We start from the raw sequence: 8,980 nt of genomic DNA, 5'->3' as shown, positions 1-8,980 counted from the left end.
ATTTTTTGAAACTGGTCATGGTGGCGAAAAACATATCAAAGAACATTGAAATCTGCCTCTACCAGGCTCAATCAAAAGCAGTTATAAGGAAAGTTTGTTGCTGGCAGACATGCATGAGTTATAACTTAGATTCAGGAACTCAATTCACAAAGATGTTGCTGTGAGTAGGTGTGACATACCCTTGAAGTACTGAAATCCAGGCATAGTGAGTAGTCTAAGAGTAAGTCAAAGAACAATTGTATAAATGAGTCAATAGCAAATATATTGTGGATAAGCCTTGTATCCCTGTAATTTACCTTGAAACACAACAGAATCCAAAAGATGAAGTGTAATAAAAAGGTCTGCATCAGGTGTGTCAGTTGAAGGTAATTACATGCTTACAGATAATTTAGGTGGTTGATTGGGGAGAGTGCCTGATATGTGGCCGGCAGCCCGAGTAGGGGCAGGAAGGGGAGAGAGAGCAAAATAGTATTCGAACATTCTCAAAGAGACTATTGAATAAACGTACATGCTTGTCAGTTGAGCGACTTCTTACAAATGCTGCTATAAAGCAGCCACTACAAGAACAAACATGCTATAACAATCACTAAGAAGCATTCTTCTAAGAAGCTCTATATCTACCAATGTAAACAAAAAAAATTGTACAGAATACCCATCAGACAGATGAGGTATTTTTTAAATTCCAAAAGTGTAATGGGAAAGGTACATTTTGCCAATTTCTAACCAACCCCAAAAAGGATAACAATTCTGATTGCTGTATAAACAGTGAAGTCCTAGGTGAAAGGAGATGTAAGGAGTAGACTGGTAGATAGGTAGATAAATGTACCTAGCTGAACCATACATTCAATAATTGGCCCAAATAAAAATACATATCTTGAAGTGATCCAAAGTCCATAAAACCTTGTAGCTTTTCTGAACCTAATCAATAGCTTTATCAAAGGGCTCTTTATAACATTTGGGATGTTTACTGAGAAATCCAGCTCAACACATTACAGTCTGTTAGAAATATAGTCAAGGTCATGTCAACAATGCTAGGAGGAGATGATGCAAGATGGACTTTTTTATGTCATCCCCCGGCACATGGTTCAGTCTATGGAGCATTGTAGTAACTGATATATTTGACTGGAGAATGTTACTAAGTGTTAAAGAGAAGCTTGCAACTGTAAAGGTAAGAGCATGAAACATGGTACCCCTTGAAATGCCAACAAACTTCCACTGACTAAAGTAAAGCAATTTGTAGGGGTTGTGAATGTTGCTGAACAAGGGAGCTAAGATGAGGAAATATTAGATATGTGTCAGGGAATATTAAACAATTAGAAAGAAAGTTGAAATTGAAGGGTTATGGAAGAAATGTAAGAATACAAATATCCTAATGGCTAAGATAGGACTGAATGATTTATGAGCCATATATATCACAAAAATAAGGTGTAGTGGCTGAGTCTCAGAGACCGAACGTTAAAGAAATCCAAGGTCTGAGAGAGAGGGTTCAGTGTTTATTTTTCACAAACCTGTCTCCTATTGGCGATGGTCATTCCAAGAATTGCATGAGTGAGCTCACTCACGTAATGTGACATGCTTCTACTCTGGATAACAATGGTCCAGTTCCTAAACTAAAAATACCTCAAGGTGTACCACCAAGTGTCCTTGTATTAATGTGTTACCTTGGGTATGAATATAAAATAAAAACTAGATTACCATGAGGTATTCTAGGGTTATAGCTTTGGATTAATATGATACTTGTGTTTCCGATTTTTTTATCAACATGTTTCCAACCTATTTAATAGCTGCTTGGTCTGGAGCAGTCAAATTTATGCCCTTCCTTCATAGCCCTTTCAATAAGTTAGGGGTGTGCTAGTCAATTTATTGGACTATACACAAATTAGAGTTAAACAAAAGACAGGGCCTTCCTCTGTTAACCAAAAACATCTAAGTAAGATATCTACATTTATGTAGCAACTTGCATCATGGTCTGTAGAGGGGGGCACAACCTGTAGTCACACATTCGTCAAGGAACTGTGCCTTCTTTGATCCTAACAGTTCCCTCACCAACAGCTGTCTGGTCCGACCATTGCGGCTTCTGAAGTCATCATGACTATCAGCGTCATCGCATAAACAGAAAGTAGGGTTCAAACAAACTTTATTAAAAAAGTACTAGAAAAATATGTGTACAAACATGTTTTATAGGCAGGGATGCAGTTAGTAATGTGTGTATTGTAATACTTGTAAAGAATTTTTTAAGTTACAACTTTTGAATGTGGTGGTGGTCATTGAATGTCTGCTTTTGTTTTTACTATATGTAAAACATGTGTACATATGTGTTTAGCACTTTGTCAAAAACACACAGTTTTCACGACTACCGACGTGATCATGACTTCTGGTTTATGTAAAATGTGTCTATATATGTGTTTTACAATATGCCAAAAACAAGTAGTATTTGCTGTGTGTTCTCTGCAATTGTCACGTTGTCAAGAAATTGAAAAATATCTTAAAATAGGATGATTAAGTGTACTTTTAAAATAAATAGATGACAAATACAATAATAAGTGGTGCACCATGCATATGTAATGTTCAATATCTCATTATAGAAAAAAATACAAGGACATTATAGTTATGAAGTAAAATTAAGAAAACATTAGAAATTGACTGAAATAAACAAAGGTTACAGAGGCATTATAGTTAGGAAATAGAATAGAATAAAAAAGTGTCAGTGTTTCTCTGGATGATGTCAGCAGTGATGGCATTTGAGATGTCATCAGTGATGTCATGGACCATGTCATGAGTGATGTATTAGGTGGAGTCATAAGCAGTGCATTGCGGGGGTGTGAGTTATAGTTAGCTCAGGTAACTATAACTGGTGAATTTTTCTGCTGTTATACGAGTGAAATGTCTGCCTAACTATAACACCCATGTAACCTTTGTTTTTTCAGTGAATTTATAAGTTTAAAAAAAATTCTATTCCCTAACTATAACATCCCTGTAACCTTTGTTTTTTTAACATCATTTGGCCATGCACACAGGTTCTGAATGCAGAGCAAAAGCTTCAACCATGCGCTGTACCCACAGGTAAGGCATTGTCCGGAGTACCCTGTACATGGTCCTCAGTGATGAGTAAAAGATTCTAGAAGCAGGACATGGCCACAGTCAATTCCCTGCTGGTAAAAATATACATATTGGAAATGCATTGGGCTGTGCTGACCAAACAAACAAGCACAAATAGTGCAATAAAGTGGGACATTTTTACTCATATATGTCCCCAACACTCCAGTACCACTAAAGCACAATCCACTAACTCTCATTTCTCCACACTCACTTTATTCTTCGGTTAGTTAAGCAATTTCTCCAGACAAGGTACAACCATTTTCAATGGCTTTATTACTGTCTCTATTGTGAATGTCCTCCTCCACCCCAAATTGTTTATGTGACCTGCCTCATAAACTACAATATTGTGTTTGTTTCCTTGTATTTTTAATAACTTTTGTTAAATATCTTACTTAACGGGAAAATCCTCAGGATTTCATCTTGCTCTTCATCACTCAAAGTCCTAAAGTCAGTGAGATCCTCAATCATTTAATTGATAAACAGTCTAAATATCAACTTTTTTATTTTGACATACAATAATATTGAGTTCAACATTTCACAGGGTCACAATATCGAAATCAAGAATATTGACGACAAAATATTGATTTTGTTAATATCGAAGTGAGTAATATCGATAGCAAAAATATTGATGTTACTAATATCGATATTAACATTAGTGTTATGTATTTTATTAGGTATTTTATATGTTTGTTTTTATAATTTTTGTTAATTATTGTACTAGTTTTAAAATATATGTATTACATTTTTAGAAGTTAGTAATAATTTTTTCTGAGTAAATTATGTGTTTTAGTACCATAGCGGGTTGGGGTTTATAGGGGAATAGGGTGGAAAGTAATTTAGTTATAGAAAATTAATTAAGTATTTTTTAGGACTTATTAAATATTTGTAAATACATTTTGTGTTTTAGTTCTGTAGCTGGTTGTGGGTTTATAGGGTTATAGGATGGGAAGTAATTTAATTGTAATTAAGTAAATATTTAATTTGTATGTATTGGTATTGATAAATATATTTATGGTATTTAATAATACTTGGAAATTATTTGTTATTAATTGGTCATTAATGTTTATTAATTGATTAATTGGTAATTATATTAAGTGTATTCATTTATTATTAATGTGTGTTGTGAGGTTATAGGGTAATATGGTGGGAATTAATTACATTGTAATTAAGTAATAATTTTTCTGTGTTGAGTATTGATAATAAAATTATTGTTAATCAATTAATATTTTAGTAATACATTTTTAATGTATTTTTTAAAAATAATTGTTCATTAATTATTAATGGTAATTACATTTGATTTATTATAATTTATTGGTATTTATCAATAATGTATTGTTAATTATTAAGTGCTAAATGTTTTTTTAATAAATATTGTTTTGGTATAGATTTTTATTTTTTTATTGTATTATTATTTGGTCAAACATTTTTAATAATTATTATTTAATTGTATTTATTTTAATTGGTAATTAATTATTAATTGGTAAATATGTTTAAATAATTATTTGTTGGTATTATTAATGAATTTGTTGTAATGTAATAATTAAATTATTATGTTTTACAAAATAATTAGTATTTTGATTATTAGTAAGTTATTTTGACCTCTATGTTATCCAACACTTTCCCTACTGTTGCACCCTCTGGAGTTGGAGTAGTAATTTTTACCCCTATGCTATCCAACACTTTCCCTGCTGTTGCACCCTCTGGAGTTGGAATAGTAATCTTAACCCCCACGCTATCCAACACTTTCCCTACTGTTGCACCCTCTGGAGTTGGAATAGTAATGTTTACCCCTACGCTATCCAACACTTTCCCTGCTGTTGCACCCTCTGGAGTTGGAATAGTAATTTTAACCCCTACGCTATCCAACACTGTCCCTACTGTTCCACTCTGTGGAGTTGGAACAGTAATTTTTACCCCTGCGCTATCCAATATTTACTGTTTTAGTTAATGTAGTGTCTAATTTATTTGAAATTATTCTTTTTAATTTTTTATATACAGTTTTGATATTTTTATTTATATTATTGTTGTATGTGTATGTATGTGTTTATAATTTGTCAAATGTTTTTAACAGTATGTGTTATTAGAGTAATTAATTGTAATAATATTAAGTAAGTATATATATTATATTTTATATTTATATGTTTCATTTTCTTTTACATTATGTCTATTACTTATAATTATAAACATATGTTTTACTATGCTTACTTTAATTATATGTATTATTTATTTAAATTTATATTATTTGTAAATGTTAAAAAAACAATATTTTTTACGATATTTTTTACAATTTTTTTTTGATATTTTTGTACTTGTCTTAATGGAGATAGGACTTCAATATTCTTTACATCAATATTCCTCCTCCGATATTTTTAACGTCGATATTTTCCACGTCGATATTATGTCAGACATTCCATTTCATCCTAACAAATATGTTAACAAAGTGATCCTTGCTCATTACTTAAGATAGAATCTTAAATCTTCAATTGTGTCACCTTTATTTTATTCTTGAACAGCTTTCTTCCTCAATAGCTTTTAGTCTTCTGTTCTGTCAAAAATATGTAGAGTTTTTTAAAATTGCATGCTTGAAGTTTTCACAATTAATTGTAGCATTTTCTGCTGTTTGATCTGTGAAAGAATTAACATGAAAGTTCTGTGGGTCTCATTTACATAAAACCATGAATCTCTAATAAAGATTTACACCTCAGTGCCTTCCCCCCTCGAAGTTCCTTTTTCATTTTACAACTGTGGTAGCAGAGAACACCTATTCATAGAAGGCCAGATCATCCTTCATCCACAGCAATTTGGACGCCAATATCTTGTATAGTGATCTGCTGTTAGCTCTTCTGTAATATTGCCTGAAGTGTCTTATTGCCAGCCCTTAGTATACCTTTTTGTACCACCTGTAGCATATGCCTTTGGAGGTGCTCTTGATTTTCTTCATGGCACAGCATTGTTATTGTTAAAATCTCAACAAAATGTTGCAAAAAAATAGGGAGCATGATTATGAGTCTGCTGGTTGTAAGACTTCAAAACTTGTTGTGGTGGAAGACTACCAGCTGTGCCAGGAAACAGTTGTTTCCTGACGGGGGCAGGTTTGCGCCACAATGTAACATGCTGAGCAGGACTGGTGCAGTTTTGTTCAACATATTATGAGTTCTGCGACCGCCAGCCAGTTCATAGCTGGAGCTCGGGCATGAAAAGGCAGGTCATGGAGGAATGAAGAGGGCCTACAGGGCCCCCATCCCCCTCTCCATGGGTATAAATTCAGGGGTGATGTACCCCCCTATCTGTATTCCCCCAAAGTTCCAGCATGACAAGGAAGTCACAGTCCATGCCTTGCTGGAACTTTTTGCCATTTCCATTGCGGTACCTGTTTTCCAGGCAACGCAATGGGAAAAGCAAAGGACTGTCCACCTTAACCGAGTTCAACTCATAAGAAGGCGGGCGGTCCTTGCTCGCCTTTGACACAGCAGTGGTGGTAGAGAGCCATTGAAGCTGAGCCAAAGTCATAATTAGGCCCAAAGAAAAAAAGAAGTATAATAAACTCTTCCTCACGGCCCACAATGACTCCATGTATTTATTCACAAAAACAGGTGTTGTCTTATTCGCACATTAGTGCAGAGGGCACAGTGTTCATATGTGCAGTGAGGTGAACAATCAGGTATTATACATATATACAGCAGGGGTGTTGAACAGTTTTATGGAGGTACACAGTACAGTAAAAATTCTGATTTCTGTATAAGGTATTACACCTGGACAATCTCAATTATAGTGTCAATTCTCGACCCACATCTTAATTTCCATAGGTCTCTTCAGGACAAAACATGTCTTCTGATGCAACACCTATAGGGTACAAAATATGCAGGAAAACGTATTTACTTATTTGCTCTGACCAAATGTCAGGAAAACAACATACGTATAGATATTGCCAATGTATCGTCAATCTGAGTGCTTCTTTCAGATGCTGAGATTTGCTGCTACCATGACGTGCCCACTGTCACCTCATCAGCAAAAGCTGTAATAAATGAAACAACATCAGTGCATTAATAGCAGAGTATCCCTTGCCCATACATATTTCATACATACACTGTAAAGTAGCTGCTGTCTACATTCACATTGTTGACTCTGTATGCTGTCTCCTACAGCATCTGTGTGTCAGGTGAAAGTCCAACACACACAATGCCAAAAACATGTTGCCATAGCCTCCAAACAGGAAGCAAGGTCCTTGCTTAATCCTAACTGAGGGAAAACCACTCTCTATGCCTATAGATTATCATGAGGCATGCGTGTTTCTTTGTGTTTCTGTCACGCTCCAATCCAGCCAACTGCAGTTTTTTTTGAAGAGTTTTATATAGCTCGAACTAGACCCAAATCGGTTATAAGAGCACTTTACATGAGCACCAGTTTAGTTACAGAAGGACACATTAATTTTTGTTAAGCACGGTTTTGTTGGGTACTTGTTTGATCCTGCATCAAAATGCTGCCAGTAAAACACATTCCCTGTGTTTTTCCTTTCTAAAAATGAAGTGAAACCTAATAACCCTGTTGTGTCTCTAGCATGCCAGAATCAGCAGTGCAGGACAACATGTCTAAAATCTTGTGCAATTTCAGGAACAACAAGCAAAATACAATGAAAGATGAATGTAGGAAGTCGAAAATTTTGCTCTTAAATTTCATGATCTGTAATCAATTACACATAGACCAGTGTGTCAATTAGTAAGCATGCTTAAAATGTTTACATTCAGTGAGTGAGTCTACCATACAGGCATACACGTCAGCTTTCAAATACAGCAAATTTCAATGAACTCTGCTCATTTTCTTCTAAACACCTCAACCTCCTGCCCCAGGCATCTCCCTGAGGTGCCCACTTTCAAAACTGGAGCGCCTTGCTCAATTTACCTGTTCTGCCTGATTTCAAAATGGCAGCCCAACCAAGACAGCTCACCAGGAAACACTGGGTGATAATCACTTGGGGGGCACCCTGAAATAAACGCAAGGGAGCAGTGCCTTGACACAAGCCCCGAGAAGGCCTCCTGCCCCTGGCCTCTCGTGGTGGCGTTCACATGCAAAAACGGAGCGCAGTTTCAATCTCCATGTTTCGCCTGACCTCAAAATGGAGGAGCAGCCGGGACAGACCGACCCAAAATCCCATGCCTCAACCATTATGGGAACATCCTGACGGTGATTTGCGCCATACCACAAGCCCTAGAGACTGCCTCCTCCCCCTGAACTCTTTCCTAGATGTTCACTCGCCAAGCCAGAACCCCTAACCTGTATCTCCCCTTCGCCTGAGTTTAAAATAGCGTCCCAACCAGGACGGCTATTTAATCCTGAACGCCGGGCCGCAACCTGTATGGGGGCATCCTGAAGGAGGTGCAGGTGAGTCCCGCCTGCCACAAGCCTGCCTCCTGCCCCTCGCCTCCATCCTTGTTTCTAACTGACTATCTGGAGCTCTTAACGTAACCGGTCCATTTCCCATGACTTTAATCGGCGGGGCAGTCGGAAGGCGCGCTGGATGCACAGCCCCAACTGCAGGTGCATCCGGAAGTAGCCACAGGTGAGCAGCTCCGTGTCAGAAGACCTGGAGACTACCTCATGCCCCTGGCCCCTCTCCTAGGTGCTTTCCTGATGAACTAGAACTCTTAATGTCCCAATGTTCTCTCCCCATGACCCCAAATTGGTTGAGTAGCGAGCACTATACTCAGTGACTACTCCCCGTCTTCGGAGAGTCCGCAGCCCCATGTCATAGCTAGCACTTGACCCAGTTAATACCCCCCTCAGAGATTCTGCAGCCCCACTGATGAAGTGCTGTCCTAGGGGCAAGCACACTTTGACCCCAAAACACCCTGGTCATCACTAATACCCCACTCCCCTTTAGAGA

Source organism: Lissotriton vulgaris, unplaced genomic scaffold (assembly GCF_964263255.1).
Source record: "Lissotriton vulgaris unplaced genomic scaffold, aLisVul1.2 SCAFFOLD_1936, whole genome shotgun sequence".
NCBI lineage: Eukaryota > Metazoa > Chordata > Amphibia > Caudata > Salamandridae > Lissotriton > Lissotriton vulgaris.
The sequence above is the reverse complement of the archived record's forward strand: the minus strand, read 5'-3'. Positions refer to the sequence as shown.